The 21,485-nt window shown below is 45.0% G+C and overlaps 1 pseudogene; it reads left to right on the forward strand.

Moving 5' to 3' along the window:
• Positions 1 to 16,464: 16,464 nt before the first annotated feature.
• LOC136481260 (protein LURP-one-related 5-like) lies at positions 16,465 to 19,229 on the forward strand (annotated as a pseudogene).
• Positions 19,230 to 21,485: the final 2,256 nt, after the last annotated feature.

Consider the following 21,485-nt stretch of genomic DNA (forward strand, 5'->3'; position numbering starts at 1 on the left):
GCTGTATCGATTGGCTGATCCGTTGATCAACGCCCCCAAGCTTAATTCAGTAATTAATTGGGCATAGGGTTTTTCTAAGTCCTAATTGGCCATAGATTAATCCGCCCATTGCATTGTTATCATGCATGGCGTGGATCACTTCCTGGCCTCTGCTTCTTGTTGTTGCTTCGGGTAGGTAGCAACTTATGTTATGAGCGGCATTGAAATGGACAGGCTGCAAACTAAATTCTGGTCGATGATCTTGTGGTCACCAGCCAGCATTCAAACAGATCCTCCTCGTTGTCGCTATCATGCACTCTCAGTCATTAAAACAAAATTCCATACGAGCAGGCCTCACGGTTTTCATGTAAGTTACTAATCTCCTGACTACTACTACTAACACTTATTGCTAATAGCAATGTTTTTTTTATCATTGTTGTATGAAACCTTGCTCAATTATTTAAGCATATAAATGAGAAAAAGAGTAGATCCTATCGGAAGCAGCAATTTTATTATAAGATTTACACATGCGTATAAGCTTTTAGCGATATATTCGTACACTTGTGAATATGCACTCACTGGGGTGTGTAAGTGTTATGCATGCATAGTACTCGTGTGTCACCCTTCCAATGGGGGGAAATATAAAGAGGCAAAAACAGTCCATGTTGGTTTTGTTGCATCCACAAAATAATACACTCCATTTTAAATTGTAAGTTTAGATATACATCATGTTTAGATACATAGTAAAAGCTATGCATATAGAAAAGCAAAAAAATAACTTACAGTTTGGAACGGATCGAGGAGGGAGTACAAGAGAAAACGTATCAACATTGGCATATTATGTTTTATTAGGAATAACATATATATCATGTTACATTACACAAACATTGAGCTAATAACTTCGCTGCCTTAGTTACTTGCATAAGAACAAGTTTAAATGAAACCAGCAAGTTTTATACTGTTAATAGCCCTAATTTAATTTCCTAACCACTAATAATAATATAAGGTACACACCGATGAATGGACAAATTAGTACTGATCGAACCACCATAAGCCAACAAAATACAATATTGAGTGATGTAAGCAGCAGTAAGATATATATAGTACACATCCAACTTGCAAGATCCATTATATTATCATCGAAACAAATAGCAACTTGCAAACTGGCATGCTAATTATTCGTCCTTAGAGCACGCATTTCCTTCATTAGAGTCATAATAATCACACAAATATATACCAAGCCCACCACTAACACTACCATCAATAGATTAAGGAGGTGATCATAAGTGTGTGAAAGCTTGGGTGGAAGGGTGGATAGTTAGAAATATGGTTAAGAAGCACACCTAATCTTGTCATTAACTGTTGTTACTTATTGGTGTCCGTGTTGTTTCTAGGCTAGCTCATGTGCGGTGTGCTTGATTCGAGACTAATCACGCTTAGTATTTTCTTATTGATCTGATAGAATATGATAACATTAGGCATGGCTATAGGAATGTCTTGTGTTAAGCTTGAAGGAAGATTCACGAGGTTGTTATGATTCTGTATGCGAGTTGCATTTTGTTTCTCACGGGTCGATGTCTTTTACCTGCTGCATGTTGGGTGCTGTGGTGCTGCCAATGCACTCATATTTTATTTGATTGGCACCAAAGTTTCAAATCAACTTTATATTCTAATTAATTTCTGGTACTAAATTTTGAGTCATTTTGAGATTTCTTGTTAGTATTTTCTTTTGAATTTTGATCATCAATATATAAATATAATTAGATAGATAACATAGAATAATGTAATATTGATGTCACCAGATGCATAACATAAAAATTAGTTTTATAACATATAATTGCTTTGTTTAAATAGCATGTTTTCTAGAAAATACTAGCCAAACTTCAACTCATAGACTGTTTCAATATCCTAAATGACCTCTATATGGACAAAGTAATTGCTCTTTGGACGAAAAATAGTAAGAATATTATACATTTTGTAGCCTCTTTATTTTGTGCTACAATTGAATAGAAAGCCAATTTCTCTGAGAGAAGAAAGAAATCTAAAATGAGCTGGTTATATGATGCTTATCAAAGTTTGGTTGCTATCACAGTCTCAGAATTTTGCACCCGATCAAAATTGATTTCTAGGATGGTTTTCGAAACCGCTACTATGATATTCATTATAAAAATGAGTCATTTATAAGGATAGTTTCCAAACCATCCCTAAAAAACGCTTTCCAGCGCTATGCCTATTTTTTTTTTCAAAAATCACAAAATATATTAAACTATGCCAAAAAAAAAAGAAATTTCTTTTGTCAGAGCGGTCACTGCATGGTCACATGTTACAAGTCTCGCATTTTTTCTCATGAACTCCACACACTACATTGTCAAGGATCTGAACCTCTTGCCTCGCGAGAGCCCCTTCCACTACATCACATAATCACTTATGACCAATTATAGAATGATATCCTTTTGTATTAAGTCTTAGAAATCTTGTATTCCGCATTTCAACCCCTAAAAGATCTCAAATAAATAAAAGTTCTAACTACAATATTTTAGATCTTGCTGAGTACTACAACTTAGTTATAGGATGAGTTTTCATCCGAGGTCGTTTGAAAAAAAAAACTAAAACTTGAATTTCAAATTTTGAGAACTTAAAACGTATATTTAGGCCTCTAAACAGAATGAAGTTACTACTACACAAAATCTTTTGCGAGGCGTTTTCAAATTGGCCTCGGAGGCGGGTGGGCCGGTTGCCCGCCTCGGTTATTCATGGCAGGGCAGCCGGCCCAGCAACCGCCTCGGTTAATCATTAACCGAGGCGGGCAACCTAACGTGACTGCCTCGGTTAACCGAGGCCCAGCTCAATTTAAGGCCCGCTTTGGTAAATAGTGGCCTATCTCCCAGCCCAGACAAAGTTTATATCCATTATTCTACCAGACTAATATATAACCAAGCTAGGCTTAGGGTTAGTAGCTCACTCTCTCCAGGCCTCTATCCCAGCTGCACCCTTTCTCTCACCTTGCACCCCTCCTCTACGGCGCACAGCCAGCCGCGCCCTTCCCTCGCCTCTCCGGCCGCGACCCAACCCTTCCTCTACGGCGCCCCACCCTTCCCCTCCTCCACAGCAGGCAGCGGCGCCCCACCCTTCCCCTCCTCCTTAGGTGGTCGAGCAAGCGCGCTGGGCGCGGGGGGCTCTCCCGGCGGCGGCCACGCTCAAGGGCCCTTCCGACGGCGGGTGAGCCACGGCGGCTCCTCTCCCCTTCACTAATGGCGGCTCCTCTCCCTCCCTTGGCATGGCGGCGCAACCTGCCTCTCCCTTCTCCGGTGGATCCGACGTCTTCTCCCTCCCCGAGCAGCGCAAGTGTGGAGGCCGGATCTAGCGAGGGCGACGAGTGGGAAGACCCGATCCGGTGGCGGCTCTGTCTTCTCCTCCCCTAGCGGTGCGGATCTGGCGGCGGCGCGCGCGGGGAGTCTGAATTCGGCGACAGTGGCGCTTGGGAAGGCCGGATCCGGCGGCGGGAGGCCGGATCCGGCAGCGGCTCCCTCTTCTCCCTCACCATCACTGGTAGAGAACAGAGCTTTACTCCCGGTGGGGAACCCCCTCTAGTCCCGGTTCCCCACCCGGGAGCAAGCATCCGGGACTAAAGGGGGTCCTTTAGTCCCAGGTCAGGAACCAGGACTAAAGGAGGACCTTTAGTCCTAGTGGGTAACACCAACCGGGACTAAAGGTGCCTCCTGATATGCCACGATGGCCGGCACCTTTAGTCCCGGTTGGTAATACGAACCGGGACTAAAGGTTTTTTTTCTTTTTTCTTTTCTTTTCATTTTTTTGTTTTCTTTTCAAAATAGGTTTTCGAAGTCGTATTGTACGCTGCTAATTATACATTTATATGCGCGTATAGTATGTTTCGGTTCAAGCACAATGAACGTATTAAATCACACAATTCAAGCATAGAAAATATATATATATATATGCATGCATCATATATATATTTACATGCATGCATGCATATGTGTATTTTACATTATATTATTTCATGTGCATATATTACAAAAAGATTGCATTACAGTTGTCGTGATATAACAAGTTTTCTCTCATCCTCTAGCTTGGCTTCCATGGCAGTGTTGAGTCGAAGTAGAACTCGCCCTTGGAATCGATGACCTGCTCATTAAAAAATCCGGCTATAGACTCTTGAATTGCTTTGATTTGGTCTTGCCGTATGACCTTTTCCTCCAACCATCGAGTCTACAGGTTTGAATTAAAGGAAAATAAATTAATATATGTACATATATATATATATATAAAGACATAGTAACACAATCAATAATAATAATTAAATTAATATATAGTGTATTTTTAACGTACTTTGAGTCTCTCTGTAGGAGTTCTTTGGGAGACCACCTTGATAAACTTGCAAACATAGTAACCATAGTAGTTGTTCTCCTATTCCTGCCTCAGACACCACTTTACGAGAAAAAGATTTGTCATCCAATCTGGTGATTCGGTGAAAGCTATATGTTTAATTAATAAAGATGATGCGATTTAGGGGACTTACTTTCAAAGGGATTACATTCAGTGGCGCTTTGCATTTTTCCATGTGTTGCTTCTCAATAAAGGTTTTCCAAACACTGCCCAATAAAAAATTTGCCACGTCATCAGATATAGTTAATCATCATGTTTGTGTGTATATATAGTTGCTAGAGATACCGAAATTATCTCTAGATAATATCTATCATATCTTGGTAGTCTTGTTGTGGTTTTCTCATCGAGTCATAGATTATCAAGTGACTTTTCACCAGATCGATGTCCATCAATATCCAGTGATTGCTGCATGTGTTTATAGGATATAACGCATAACACTCATTAATTAACTAGAATCAACATATGAGCCATTAAGGATGATCGACATTATTAACACTCACTTGAAGTTGTAGGGAAAGAGTATATCCTTCTTGTGGCGTTGGTTCACTAAGAAGTTCACGAGGTTACTCTCTGACTCAGACTTCCAATTAGTCTTTGGAGTAACTAGGTCTTTGAATACTATATGGGGATCAACAAAACCAATTTCATTGCAGCCTTCCTTTCTGAGCTCTGTCATTATAAATCTGCATATATATAGTACTTGTTAGGATAATTTATATGTATATACACACATATGATGAGTTTAATAATAGATCGAAAGAATTAATACTTACAGGCAATAGCAGCTAATGATAACTTTGTCCAGAGAGGTCAGGTGACATAGTTGATGAAATTCTATAAAGTCAACATACATAACATCATCGCCACGGAACCAATGTTCGTCTCTAATTCTGACACCAACGCAGAAGTCTCCACCGGTAGACGCCTGCATGTACCACTTGTTTAGCAGGTACATTTGCGTCCCCAGATCAGATAAGGCTTGAGGGTTGTATAGACTCTGGCCTAGTACAAATTTTTTCTTCCAAATATCAACCTCCGCCACACTCTCAATGTTTCCATCACCAAACATCTGGTAAAGGTCGAGACCAGTCTCATCAATAAATTCACCAAGGTGATCCAAATCGACATCCGGAGGTATGTTTGCCTGATGCATTAATCCTAAATTCGAACCATATTCATTACCAACAACTAGCGGGGGGACTGATTGGTGCGCTTGTTGTCCGAGTTGGGCAACTCCTTTCCCTGCCCGCTTCTTTTTCTGTGCCGCCTCAATTGACTTGGTGAGAGTGCGGTCATAGTCCATTAACGTTGATTTGGACGGCTTACGAGATTCCTGCTGTTGTTGTTGGTAAGAAGCCACCCTTTTTCTTAGAATATCTGGAGCTACGAAGAAGTATGGTCTCTCCGGGTTTCTCCTTGCTTCTTGATTCTTTTTAAGTTTGTCATAGAATCTAGACATATCTTTTTTATATGCATCAGTTCCTTCTTCCTTCTCTTCAGATATTATTTTGGGAATAGCCCTTGGTTTCACGGTGGCTTTCTTTGCTGGCGGGGACTGGTTCTTCGTTTGCGGGGCTGGCCTCTTACTAGGCTTCTTGGTAGGCGGGGGCGGGGGAGGCATTGGAGACCTCCTTGGAGGTGGTGGCAGCGGCGTTGGAGACCTCCTTGGAGGTGGCGGCTGCAGCGTTGGAGACCTCCTTGGAGATGGTGTGGATGCAGCCTCGCCTTCCAACACAATGTCATCGTACAGAGCACTATGATGATCTAGCGATTGAACAATTGGATTTAGGTTGGGGGAGGATCTGCTACAAAAAAAGGAATAACATATTATTATGAGCAGATTGTTAATTATTTAAGCCAATATAAATTAATGATGTAGTGTTTTCATCCGCACGTACCTATGGTGAGGTAGTTCAGGAGGAGGTGGAGCCGACATCCCGGGAATGATGATGTAGCGCTTGCGCCATAGAATGAATGTCTTCTCTGCTTCTCCTAGAGTCTTCTCGCCATCACCTCCAAGAATGTCAAGAGGCAAATCACTAAAACCGTTTTTAGCTTTATCTACCGAGATGGTAGCATATCCTTCTTAGATTATATTCCCATGAATCCTTGGTGTCTTGGTTCGGTCGATAGGATTAACAAACCCGATAGCCACCTTGATTGTGGAATTCCCCTTCGGAATGTGTAGCTCACACGATGTACAAGGTTCAATGACGTCATCCACAGGGAAGCGCAGTCCTGTGTCCCCTTGATTTGGTATCTCCATGGAAGCGCAGCTGCTTTTCAACTGAACAGATTGGCTAATGTTGATTCCTGGCTCTGATGCCTGCTTGCTTGCACTCACTGCTATTTGCACTTGCCTTCTGATTTCCTCCTGCATTCTCGCTTCAAGGTTTTTTTCCCGCTCCTGTGCTTCACGCACCGCTTCCTCCAACCTCTGGAGCCGCTGTGCCTCTTCTTCCTTCTTTCTCTGGCGGCTTCTGTAGGAAGGTCTGTCCTGAGGGAATCCATGCTCCCACGAGACACTTCCTTTACCTCTAGTTCGGCCACCATGTTTAATAGTCCCGATGGCGTATGTTAGCTCATCCTTCTCTCTGTTGGGCATGAACGCACCACTAGCAGTAGCTCTCTGAGCATAAAACAATCTTTCTGCTGCTTCTTGCAGTCTTGTGCCATAAACGCACTTCCCTGTCTCCTGGTCCAGTGTTCCCCCATGAGCGAAAAACCAATTCTTTGCACGTTCTCCCCACTCGAGTAATTCTGGTGTGATACCCTTGGCAAGAAGGTCTGCTTCCATTTTGTTCCACTTCTTAATGGTAGTCGGGTAGCCACCTGATCCCAAGTTATGGTGGTATGTCTTCTGTTGGGCATTACGTTGGTTCTTTATCACCCGACTCACACCCTCTTCTGAAGTCTTGTACTGTACAAACTCATCCCAATAGGGCCTCTGCTTTGAGATCGGGCCTGGGACAGTAAAATCTGGCGCTATGTTCTTCTTGACATACATCGTGTATAGGTGTTTCTTCTAAGTCTGAAACTGGGTGGCCATCTTCTTCATTGCCCAATCCCTAACTTGCTCCTTCAATTCATCACCATCTATTATATCATCATAACCATCTGTTTGGAGCGTGAAATGTATCAAGACATCTTTCCAAATTAATGTCTTGTCACGATCGGAGACAAAACTGATATGAGGAGCATTGGTCTTCTTCTTCCATTCGCGGGTACTGATCGGAAGTCGGTCCCGTACAAGGTAACCACAGTGGTGCACGAATTTCATTTTATTTGGCCCCCCTGGTTCGCCTGTATCCACATTGAACTCCGAGATGATGAAGCGGCCCTCCAATGGCTTTTTGGGACCTCGAACATTTTTACTCTTCGTTGTAGTTGTTGATGTCGATCCAGAGGGCTACAAAACATAAACATTATTTTTAATGTCATGAGCACACATAAGACATATGATAATATATATAGCTAATAATAAAAATATATACTTGGCCAATATGTTGTTGCTCATTTTGTTCAAGAGCTAAGTATTGACTCCCGTCATCTGCATCCTCTTGCACATTATTTTTAGCACCATCATCGCTGGCAACTTGAGTGCCAGTGTTGATCAAACTCATCATCAACTCCTCCTCATCCATGTTTCTTGGGTCGGCCATCTAGCTTCAAAAAACAAAACCAATATATAGTACGTCAAATCTTTGCTTACATGCGTAAAATCTTCCGCCGTATAAACCCTAAACCCTAAACGAGTAGGTTTTGATGGGTGAAGGTTGGTTTGTATGATAAGAAGAATCAGGAAGCGAGTAGGTTTTGGCGGCGGTCCCGCCTGAAACAAAAGGGGGGCATCGCTACGCATTAGGTTTTATTAAACAGAAAATAGCGAGCCTCGCCTGAAAGAAAGGGGGCATCGTTGCGCGTCAAGTTTCTGAACACACCTCTTCAAAACACACCTCGCATGCCATATCCCTCGCCATCTCCAAACATCAGGAGCATCCTCTTCAAAACCCACCAAAAATGATCGAACGAGGGCGGCGTAACCCTAAACCCTAGGGCGAACGAGGGCGGTGGTGCTCCGCCGTATAAACCCTAAACCCTAGGGTGAACAAGGGCGGCGGTGCTCACCGTATAAACCCTAGGGCGAACGAGGGCGGCGGTGCTCCGCCGTATAAACCCTAGGGCGAACGAGGGCGGCGGTGCTCCGCCGTATACATAGAAACGCATGGCGCTTATACATAGAAACGCATGGCGCTTATAGATGGCGCGTATACACTGGAATTTTTTTTGATCTGTTCCTTTGGCGCTTTCTTTCTTATAATAGTTAGCGCGATAGAGAATAATGCCCGTCTGAACGCCGTGTGCGACGTGCCATGAAAATTAGTTAAGTATACGTTTGGGTTTGTGATCGATACACACATTTGTTGACGTACATACGTATGCAAGTGACAACCAACAAAGTTTTGCTACTGTATCAAAGCATGCACATAGGAAAAGAAAACGTGAACAACATGTACGTACGGTTACCATGATCGTGAACTTGCCTAAAACATGTGTTTCATGCATGGAGATGGAATAGGATCAGAGCAAGCACAGCGTACCTCGGGGCGGCCGGCGGTGTGGCCGCACCTCTGGACGGGGCGAGGGTACCGGTGGTGTGGCCGCGCGTCTGGCCAGGGCGGTCGAGCAGCAGCTGGCGCCGTGAGGTCGTCGGCGCGTGGGGTGGCGTGGGGACCGCGGACGCGCGCGAGGCGGTGGTGACGACCGACGTCGGGCGGGGTGGCGGCGACGTCCTCGGTGTGGCGGGCCGAGTGGCGTGGGCGCAGGGGGAGAGGAATCGGCGAAGAACGCAAGGAAGAAGATGGCACTGGTATATATATGCCATGCCCCTTTACTCCCGGTGTCATCCCCCCACCGGAAGTAAAGGTCCTTTACTCCCGGTGCGGGTTACCAACCGGGAGTAAAGGTATACCTTTACTCCCGGTTGGTAACACGCAACCTTTACTCCCGGTTGGTAATAAGCACCGGGAGTAAAGGTTTTTTTGGTGGGCCACGAAACTGCAGGCCACCTTTACTCCCAGGTGGGCTTCCAACCCGGGAGTAAAAGTGGGCTGCAGTTTCGTTTCCCGCGTGTTTTAAGCAAATTTTTTTAATAGAAATGCAATAGTCTTATTAAATACATAGTAAATTAAATAAAAGGAATAAAATTATTTTGTAAAAAATATGGATTTTCTTTTTCTTTATTGCACATAGGAAAAATCTATAACCTAACTTTTTTATTTTTTGTTACAATTATAAAACATAATGTAACTAATATTTATTATTTCATTAATGCAAAAATGTAGTGTTTAATTAAAATTATTAAAACTATTGGTTTTGGACAGGAAATTTGTTTTCACATCATTTTAACGTTAATATTTTAATTTTTCATCACTCAATATCCTAATTTACCTTTTTGAGAGAGAAATCACACCAAATCAAACATTGATTTAATTTGAAACATGACATAATAAACATCTGAATTCACAATTATTATATAATATCTCAAACACACACTACATTAAATCACTATATCATCAAGTGGGCACAACAGTGAACTTCTTCTTTACGTATGTCCCTTGGTTATGATCGCGTCGTAACCATGGAGTGTCCTCATCATTTACCAAGATGCTAGGGTCTTTGTTCACTTTAAAGGATGGAATTCAGTCATCTTTTTCATAATCTTCTGACATGTCCGACTTGTCCTCAATTCCCACGATGACTCTTTTCCCTGAAACAACTATGTGGCGCTTTGGCTCTTTGGTTGAGTCATTATCGTTTTTCCCTCTTTTTGGTTTGGTAGACATATCATTGACATAGAACACCTGATTCACATCCTTAGTAAGGACGAATGGTTCGTCTTTGTACCCAATATTACTAAGGTCTACTATTGTCATTCAATACTCGTTGTCTACTATTACCCCGCCTCCGGTCACCTTGACCCATTGGCACTTGAACAATGGGATCTTCAAAGTAGGTGCATATTCTAGTTCCCATATTTCATCTATGCGTCCATAATATGTCTGCTTATTCCCATTCGGGTCTATGGCATCTATGCGGACACCACTGTTTTGGTTGGTACTCCTTTTATCTTGGGCTACTGTGTAGAATATGTTCCCATTTATCTCGTACCCTTTGTATGTGACGATATGCCATGATGGTTGCATAGCCAATAAATACAGTTGCTCATGGATGCTCTCATCACCTTGACATTTGTTTCGCAACCAATCACCGAAAGTTTCCATGTGCTTACGCGTAATCTAAGCTTCAGTTTTCCCTAGAAACTGGGATCGTAAGAGATCCTTGTGTGTCTCAATATACGGATATACCAAAGAGGAGTTCTGTAGAACTGTGTAGTGCGCTTTATTGAAATAATCATCATCTATACCAATATATGTTTTCCTCCCTAGTGTCCCCTTTCCGCTTAGTCTCCCCTCATGTCTCGATTTAGGAACACCAATCGAGTCAAGGTCGGGAATAAAGTCAACACAAAACTCAATGACCTCTTCTGTTCCATAGCCCTTGGTGATGCTTCCTTCTGGGTGAGCACGGTTGTGAACATATTTCTTCAGGACTCCCATGAATCTCTCTAAGGGGAACATGTTGTGTAGGAACACAGGGCCGAGAATGAAAATCTCCTTGACTAGGTGAACTAGGAGGTGTGTCATGATATCAAAGAAGGAAGGAGGGAACACCAACTCAAAGCTGACAAGACATTGAACCACATAATTCTGTAGTTTAGCTAGATCAGTTGGATCAATTGCCTTCTGAGAAATTGCATTGAGGAATGCACATAGCTTCACGGTGGCTAGACGTACATTTGGAGGTAGAATTCCTCTTAATGCAACTAGAAGTAATTGCGTCATGAGAACGTGACAGTCATGGGACTTTAAGTTATAGAATTTCTTCTCTGGCACATTTATAATACCCTTTATATTCGAGGAGAATCTAGATGGTACCTTGATGTTGTTTAAGCATTCAAACATGATTTCCTTCTCCTCTTTGCTTAGAGTGTAGCTGGCAGGACGTAAGTAATGGCGTCCATCATCTATCTTCTATAGATGCAGGTTGTCTCTTTCTCTCAAACAATGCAGGTCCTGTCGTGCTTCAAATGTGTCCTTAGGCTTTCCATACACACCCATGAAGCCTAGCAGGTTTACACAAAGATTCTTCGTCAGGTGCATCACGTCGATCGAGCTATGGACCTCTAGGACTTGCCAATAGGGTAGGTCCTAAAATATGGACTTCTTCCACATGGGTGCATGACCATTAGCGTCATTCGGAACAGGTTGGCTGCCATGTCCTTTTCCAAAGACGACTTTCACATCATTGACCATATCGAGTACATCCTCACCGGTTCGGTTGCGAGGCTTGGTCAGGTGGTCTGCCTTTCCTTTAAAATGCTTGCCTTTCTTTCTTACGGGGTGATTTGCAGGAAGAAATCGACGATGGCCAAGGTACACGACCTTTCGACATTTTTTCAAGAATACACCTCTAATATCACCGAAGCAGTGTGTGCATGCATTATATCCCTTGTTTGACTGTCCTGAAAGATTACTTAGAGCAGGCCAATCATTGATTATTACGAACAACAATGCTCGCAGATCAAAGTGTTCTTGTTTGTACTCTTCCCACACACGTACACCTTCTTTATTCCACAAAATGAGAAGTTCGTCAATAAGTGGTCTCAGGTACACATCGATGTCATTGCCAGGTTGCTTCGGGCCTTGGATGAGCACAGGCATCATAATGAACTTCTGCTTCATGCATAACCAAGGAGGAATGTTGTAGATACTTAGAGTAACAGGCCAAATGCTATGACTACTGTTCTGCTCTCCAAAAGGATTGATACCATCTGTACTTAAAGCAAACCTTAAGTTTCTTGCGTCATTTGCAAACTCCGGGAATTCTCTGTCGATTGCTCTCCACTGGGACCCATCAGCAAGGTGTCTCAACATATTATCTACCTTACGGTCTTCTTTGTGCCATCGCAACAATTTTGCATGTTCTTTGTTTCTGAACAGACGTTTCAAGCGTGGTATTATAGGAGCATACCACATAACCTTGACAGGGATTTTCTTCTACGGACGTTCGCCCTCAACATCACCAGGGTCATCTCGCCTGATCTTATACCGCGATGCATGGCATACCGGGCATGCATCCAATTTCTCGTACTCTTTGCCATGGTACAGGATGCAGTCATTAGGACATGCATGTATCTTCTTGATTTCTAGCCCCATAGGACAGACAACTTGTTTTGCTTCGTAGGTAGTGGCGGGCAATTCATTGTCCTTCGGAAGCATCTTCTTTTGGATTTTTAGTAACTCTCCAAATCCCTTATCAGATACACCATTCTTTGCCTTCTATTGCATCAATTCTAGTGTGGTTCCCAACTTTTTCTGCCCTGCATCACAAGTTGGGTACAACAATTTCTTGTGATCTTCTAGCATCCGCTCGAACTTGATCTTCTTCTTTTCACTTTCACATTCTCTTTGTGCGTCACGAATGACCTGACAAAGATCATCAGCCAGATCATCTTCTGCGGCTACCTCTTCTTCAGCTTCTCTCATTGCAGTATCATTGAAGCACGCACCATCGGGAATAATATCATTGTCGTCCCATTGTTCTTCTTCACCTTCTTCCATTACAACACCGATTTCTCCGTGCTTCGTCCAACAAATATAGTTTGACATGAAACCCGACTTGAACAAGTGTGAATGAAGAGTCTTTGAGCAAGGATATTCCACCGTATTCTTACATATGGCACATGGGCAGCACATAAAACCGTCGCGTTTGTTTGCCTCGGCCGCACGTAACAAAGAATGCACGCCATCAATGAACTCTTGAGAGCGGCGATCAGCATTGTACATCCAATGCCGGCTCATCTGCATTACATGACATAAATACCATATTAAAACCTAGATCATAATTAATTATTTATACAACATGCGTGCCACCACAAAAGGTACAAATTTATGAAAGCATCGCTACAATGTAGACAATCCCAACTACCACTAAAAGAACTAAAGCTAAAATACATTTCAGGAGCACAAGGATTTCGCGACCAATCTCAACTAAAACAGATAGATCCCCCGATTGTGCAACATCTTTGGACTTCTTCGGCTGGATCACTGCCTCATTAGCCGCCGTATCTGCCTGTTGTGCAAGATATTTTTGCACGAGTTCAACATACTCTTCCTCCCAGTAGAAGCCTGAACATCGTTCACTGCCATCCCACTGAAATTAAAACAAAAAATTAGAACTTTAATCACAACCATCATGAAAATAGGTATAAACTAACCATAATCATTAAATACGATAAAATAACTCACATTGCGATCCGGACACTCGTAGAAGATACGATCCTTGTTGGGATCCTCCTTCTTCACTCGGTACTCCATCACAATCTTCGTCTCATCACGACACTTGCCGCATGGAATGAGAGGGAGGCCCGGCCTAAGTCGCTTTGGAAACCCATGAGAGGCCGAGGACCCGAAAGCAGTTGCCATCTACTCTCTATACTCATTTTTTAATACACTATAAATTTCTCATTTTATAAACAAATAAAATTAAGAAACTATAAAATTATCTATATCTCTAAACAATGAAGCAGTTGCCATCTACTCTCTATACTCATTTTTTAATACACTATAAATTTCTTATTTTATAAACAAATAAAATTAAGAAACTATAAAATTATCTATATCTCTATACTCATTTTTTAATACACTATAGCTCAAAAACATGTTTTAATAAATAACCATCCGTACTAGTTGACCTTGCTTACGTGATCATCTCGGCGAGCATTTCTCCACCGGACGGCACCGTACTTGGTCAAGGAAGAGCTCCGATTCTACGAGGAAGGGAACACGGTCTTCCACGACCGTTGTCGCTCTCCCTCATAGAATCAAAGCTCCTCCTTGATGTCCGTTACCGCTCGACAGAGAACATGCTCGTCGAGCTGAACACGGTCCGCAAGTTCAACTAGTACGGATTTTCTATAATTTTCTAACTATTTTCTAAGTTTTTCATTTCATAAAAAGTTAAAATAAAAAGTACGGTGATTGACAGACTACTGCGACAATATCGGGACATGTGAATAAATAACCATCCGTACTAGTTGAACTTGCTTACGTGATCATCTCGACGAGCATTTCTCCACCGGACGGCACCGTACTTGCCACGGAAGAGCTCCGATTCTACGAGGAAGGAAACACGGTCTTCCACGACCGTTGCCGCTCTCCCTCGTAGAATCAAAGCTCCTCCTTGAGGTCCGTTACCGCTCGGTAGAGAACATGGTCGCCGAGATGAACACGGTCCGTAAGTTCAACTAGCTACTTTAACCTTCTTTCATGTAAATATGCAAGCTTGAAGTGATTTTGAGCTCAAATTGCTTACAAATGAAAAAAAAACACAATAAAGAACAATATATATAGTGAACAAAATGAGATAAGACAATGGTGAAAAATGAGAGTATGAGATTGGTAACCTTTATAACTGAAGAATCGACGGAGAAATCGAAGAAATCGACGGAGGAATCGAAGAATGGATGTAGGAACAATGGAGGGAGGGAGGAAGCAAGAACACTACTGCAGTGAGCTTTAAAATGTGCTGAGCTTGGGCTCAGGGAGGAAGGAGACGGCCGGGATATAAAGGGGGGACCTTTAGTCCCGGTTGGTGGCTCCAACCGGGACTAAATGTAACTTTCCAACCCCGGGCGCAGCCACGGCCCGGGAGTAGATCTTTACTCCCGGTTGGAGCCATCAATCGGGAGTAAAAGTATACCTTTAGTCCCGGTTGGTGGCTCCAACCAGGACTAAAGGTCCCTGCCACCTCTGTCTGGCACAGTAGCCGTTGGGCAGGGACCTTTAGTCCCGGTTGGAGCCACCAACCGGGACTAAAGGTATCTCTAGTCCCGGGCGCAAAAAATTCCGGGACTAGAGCCCATTTTGGCCGAGGATCAAAGATCTGTTCTCTACTAGTGCATGCGGCGTGGATCCGGCTTCCCCGACGGCAGATCGGGCAACGGGGAGCGTGCAGGGGCGGCGGCGCGAGGCCCAGATCCAGACATGGTTTGGGCTTCGGGCTTTTTTCTTGTGTTCTTGAGAGCTAGGGTTAGGGAGAGTAGTGGAGAGGCTTTGGTCTACTAAATCCACTACTCATTCATGCACACAAGATGTTAGGTGGTATGTTTGTTATAAGTTAGTTCACTAATTTTGATTATTCTGCTGGCCTTATATTATCACATTCTCCTTTTGTTTTCTACTAAGCGGCGTGGAATGTATGGAGTGCTCAAGTGCTGTATGGGGTTTGTCAAAAAAAAGTGCTCTATGCTAGTACCACATCACTTCAACAAGCAACTTGTGTAGAAATACGGAGTAAAGTCCTATGTCTGTTGACTGCCACGCACATCTTTTAGTTGATTCTGCACTTGGCGAGTGGCGATATCTTCTCTGCATGCTATCTGCTGCCAACAGCCCAGCAGCACTGAGATGGAGCTAGTAGCCTTCACCACGTACGATCGACCGGCCGCCTTGCGTGGACGTGACTGTGGTGCTCGTGTGTGTCTACCTTTTTTTAAAAAAAAAAAGAGAAGCAAATTAAGCCGGATACATGTGTATATACTTCAATCTATCTAGGTTGGAGTGGATTGAAATAAATATATGCGCATCAAATCAGGCCTAAAGTGGATTGCATCGCCACGCATTTGCAAACTCACCGGCCACAAACTCATCCATGTGTGCAAAAAAAGTGCAGTGCAAAAGGCAAAAGGCCATGCATGCATGGCGAGGCGCCAACGCACAAAACAACCGTCCATTGTACAGTCAGTTACAGCACAACCAAACCAACGGCCGTTGGATATGGCTGATGACTGCCTCTGCTACTTCCTTTTTTGTATTTTTTATAGAGAGCAGCAGTTGTTTCTGAGTCGTATATATAAAGAGGAGCTGCACGGCACACGTACAGTACAGCCACTGCTACTGCTAGCTAGCAACTTCTGTTGTCCATCCATCAAACGAAGCAAATCGCCAACAAGCCATGCACCCGGTGCCACTGCGATCGTCGACATCTAGCCCCAGCAGCACCGCCGCCAGCGCCACGCGGGTACACCCATCCGACACCGACGCCGACGCCGACGCTCATCGTCACGATGGCGGCGGCGCCACCAGCCTCCGCGCTGCGGGGGACAGCCGTGGCCAGGGTCGTCAGCCGGCGGTGTACACGGTGTGGAAGAGGTCAAGCATGGGCTTCCACGGCACGGACGGCTTCTCCGTCTACGACGCCGCCGGCAGTCTGGCGTTCCGCGTCGACAACTACTCCCGCCGCCGGAAGCTCTTCGCCGGCGAGCTCCTCCTCATGGACGGCCGCGGCGCGCCGCTCCTGGCTCTCCGCCCGCAGGTACGTACGCACGCTCTGGTTGATTGACTGATTGCGTATGGTTGCGTTTTTATGTTAGGGACGACGATTCATCGCATCCGGCTCATAGGTCATAGCATTATTCATATATCGTAGATTCGTACTAGTATGGATGATCTTCCATTATTCTGTCAATCCGGAGAAGAAATGTGCAATCTTCCTTGTTATGAGGTGGGCAAATTAAAGATTGAAAGATATCTGCTGCGTGTCCGGCTTCATTTCTTCTAAATCATGCAATACAATCGAAATCCACCAATTCAGTATATATTCAGAAATCAGAATCCATTCTGCTCCAAAGATGTGCAAGTTGTAATTAACATGAGTCCAAAGATTCCGTGGCCCTCTGCAAAATACAGGTATACAACTACCTGCAGAAGCTTGCACACAGATGACAGATGCTGCAAACATGCCTCTACTTGAAAGAAAAAAAAACCCCACAAAGCACTATCGTCCAAAAGCCTGCAAACAACCAAAATGCCTTGGTTTCTCTGATACTATGGCTCTTGTTCATATATAGTTTGTTTGTTTTCTTCACGCGCTTTGAAATACATGTCATTAACTTATTAGTTATTACACGCTTACAGCTGTAAACTGTAATAACAGAAGCGACAACACCTGCAAAATAAAAATTAACAGATCGGAGCACTAGTAGTATCTATCACTACTACAGAAAATTTAACTGTGGCGGGCAAATAGTATTAACCGAGGCGATTTTTCAAACTGCCTCAGTGGAAAGGTCACGGTTAATCGTGGCTTTACCGAGGCGGTTCAAATGCCCGCCTCAGTTAATCAAATAAAAAAACAAAAAAAGAAAGAAAAGCCCGTGGATAAGCCCAGTGAGCCCATCCATGGGCCCGCCAAGCTCATCCACGCGCCGCACCGCCACTCGCCGGATCCGCACCGCCGTCGCTGGAGGAGGTCGCCTGCTCGCCGGATCCGCCCGCTACTCGCCAGATCCGGACACCACAGGCGCGGATCCGGCCTCTAGCCGCCGGATCTCGCCCTCCACCACCGCCACCGAGAGAAGTGAGGGAGAAAGAGGGTGAGGCACGCCGCTGCCGGCCTGGGGAGCGGTGCTTGGGGAGCCGGCCCTCCACCGCCGCCACCAAGAGAAGAGAGTGCCGGATCCGCGCCGTGGTGGCTTCATCCCGCCAGATCCACGACGCCACCCGCTGGTGGAGCCATGGAGGTAGGGGAGGAGGGCGGATCCGCGCCGCCACCCACTGCCGCCGCTGCTCCGCGCCGCCGGGAGGGGCCGAGCCGCCCTGCGCCTTGCCTAACGCTGGATCCGGGAGGAGCCGCCGCCGGGAGCCGAGCCCGCGCCGCCGCCGGTAGCCGTCGTAGGTGAGAGTGGAGGAGAGAGGGAGGGTTGGGGAGGGGGCCATCGGGCGTCGGGCACCGGGCTTCGCGCGCGACTTCAAGAGGAGTGCGCGTTGGGCTAGGGAGGACACCGGAAGGAGAGAGGAGTGCGGCTGAGGAGGGAGTGAGGAGCTGAGGCTGAAAACCCTAGTGCGGTATATATATGTGTGTGTTCGGAACTGGGCCTCTTGGGCTAGTGGCTGGGCCTAATTTACCGAGGCGGTTATTTTACAATGCCCGTCTCAGTTAATAATTTAGCGAGGCAGTTATTTTACAATGCCCGTCTCGATTAATAATTTACCGCGGCGGTTTTTTTACAATGCCCGCCTCAGTTATTAACCAAGGCGATTGTTGTCCGGCTGCCCTGCCTCCAATAACCGAGGCGGACAACCAGGCCGCCCGCCTTAGAGCCCCAAACTGAAACGGCGCGGAAAAGATTTTCTCTAGCAGTGTATCTCCCTTCCCTTGGTTACTTGTTTCTTTATTACCCGCCAGTTTTGAACAGCAGTAATGTTTTTTGAAAACGAAGTAATAATGTAATGTGCCCTTCTGCGTGCCGTGACAGATTCTCAGCATGCGCGACCAATGGAACTGCTACAGAGCATCATCAGAAGAATCCGCCGGAGACAAGAGCTTCCCCAGACGGCAACATCTCTTCTCAATGAGAAAATGCTCGCTCGTCAAAGGCACTGACGAAGCGGAAGTGTACATGGCATCAGGATCAGCGGCTCACGGCGCCCACCAAGTCCCGAGCTTTATGGTGCAGGGCAGCTTCTGGAGGAGAAGCTGCAAGATCCGGAAGGGCGATGGCGAGGTGGTGGCGAGGATAACCAGAAAGAAGGCCGGAGCCCGGAGGAGCGGCGGCGTCTGAGGCGGTCACGCTCGGGGAAGACGTGTTCAGCCTCACGGTCATGCCGGACGCTGACTGCGTCATGGTCATGGCTTTCGTTGTCGTTATGGACCGCATCTGCCAGAGGCCGTACAAGCCCTTGATGTGTTCTTCTTCGTCAGGGTCCTGTTCTTCGTAGGCCATGCATGGTGCTCATGAAGGGCTTTTGTTTGGATCCAACTTGTGAAACTTGGTGCATTTGCATGGCTGTGTGTGAGGGAAATGTGGTGCTGATCGAGGCAGTAGATTAATTAAGAAGGGTAGGGATTTGTAGTTGCTAATTGCAGAGATGTCGCCACTGACTGACTGGACAGAGACAGCCAACATGGTAATGTTTTAAGTTGTAAGTTGTAAGTTGTAACTCGATCTTTTAGAGCAAAATATGATGAAAAATCAGATTTAATTGGAACCATACATTGCAATTGCTATAGATAGAGACTGCAGTTCAGTCTAGTGCATAGCTAGTGTGATCCCTAACTTTCAGGGAATGTTCCTAACTCCTAAGGGCTGTCTTCTTTATACTCAAACTCAAAAGGAAGATGCTACTGTTACAAGTTGGCTTGGCTACGAACAAACAGAGAAAAGGGTTGGTGCCAGTAGGCAGCTGTACCTGTTGTCCTAGTTGCAACTTGCTACATATGCTTGTTGCTGTCTCAAGTGTCAACTGGCTACCAACTCTCTGGCAATGAGCTGCCGCCCATTGTTCTTGTCCTAGGGCAGTATCAATGTATCCTCCTCAAGTGTTAATGGTTTACACCTAGATATGCAACTTGTGAAATAACTAGTGTGTTTGGCAAGGGTGAGTAGGACAATGCAAAAGACGAAAGTGACCAAAGTGAGCTGCATCCCAGAAGAGGATCCTGAAAAAATAATAGGTTCAGTATCTGATCAGTGACCTCAGCTATATTCGGCGGTTTAGAGCAGCTGAGCGTTTGCAGTACTGAAGAGGAAGCAGCAGTACGAGCTGTCACTTGTTTGTTTTCTCTCAGCTTGTTGCAGTGCATCTCTGAATATTAACATCTGTCCATCAATACTGGCATGAAATATATGGCACTAGCTAGAAATGTGCTGAAAAAGAGCATATAGCATTTTTTCAGCGCGCGTGACAATTGTGATTTGTGACAGCATGTCATGTAGCCTTGTAGCGAACTCAGTTTGATTTTGCGGAGGTGAAAAATGGTACATACTGCAGTGCAGAACTCACCTGAACGTTGGTAAAGTACAACTGTAGGGTAGGTATCTTACGATTAGACGTTTGTTTCGACGGCGGCTCCACGTTAATTTTCATTGGACGTGTTAGAAACAAATAAATATAAGAAATTCTCACATTAGTCAGAAACATCTAGCCATTAATCGAAAGATTCTATCTAAAGAAGTTACTGCCCTCCATCGTTACAAATAAAAAATAGCCTAAAATATCATTGTCGATAAAAAAACTCTGGCCACACGGGATAAAATATTGAACGGCCGGTGGTTAATAAAATATCCAATATACTATATACTACCGATATAACCTTAAAAGTTGGTTAATATAACGGTAATGCTTGGGCGTCTGGACGGACCGGACTGCACTCCACCTTATCCCACACCGCTCGTTAGTCCACTTCTTCAAAGAAAAATTAAAAAAGACAGCGCTGCTCCCTTCTCTAGCGCGAGGCTCCTCGCCGTGGCCTTCTCCAGCGCGGCGGCGCCACATCTGCTCCCATCCCACGCTGCTCTGCGCTCCTCTCCCCACTTCGCACCGCATGGTGTGGCCGCGCCGCCCTGCTCTGTCGTGCCATGGCCCACTTTGGAGCACCATTGACGCACCCCCATGCCGCCCTCCATCCCCGCCTCCATCTCCTGCCGCGCCATACCGTGCTCCATTCTCCGCTACACCCAGGACAGGCGGACAGGAAAGGGGGCCATCGTTCGCCGGGCCCATGCCAGGCGCAGGCGCAGCTGGCCACTGCCAGGCTACGCCACTATCCTCGGCTGCCAGCTTGCCAGAATCGGCCGTCCCCGCTCTGTGTTGCGTCGTACGGAAGAAGGGTGAAAACCGCATGTTGCAAGAGTATGTTTCAAGTGTTTCAGATATTTTAGAGGTATGTTGCAAGTGTTGTATATCGATGTTGTAAAAGTAGATCGGGATATTGCACATGTTGTAATAGATATCCACGTATGTTTCAGGTGTATGTTCTAAATGTTTCGTCTGTTCCAGATGTATGTTGCAAGTGTTTTTATCTGGATGTTGCAAGGTAGATCTAGTGTGGCATCTAAATGCACGTTGCAAACATATGTTTCAGGTGTTTTCAACTGTTTCACACGTATGTTTGCAAGTGTTTTATCTGGAGGATGCACATGTTTGCAATGGTTTTAAAAATTTTTCAGGCGTTTTTGCAAGTGTTTCAGACGC

Source organism: Miscanthus floridulus, chromosome 9 (genome assembly GCF_019320115.1).
Source record: "Miscanthus floridulus cultivar M001 chromosome 9, ASM1932011v1, whole genome shotgun sequence".
Lineage (NCBI taxonomy): Eukaryota > Viridiplantae > Streptophyta > Magnoliopsida > Poales > Poaceae > Miscanthus > Miscanthus floridulus.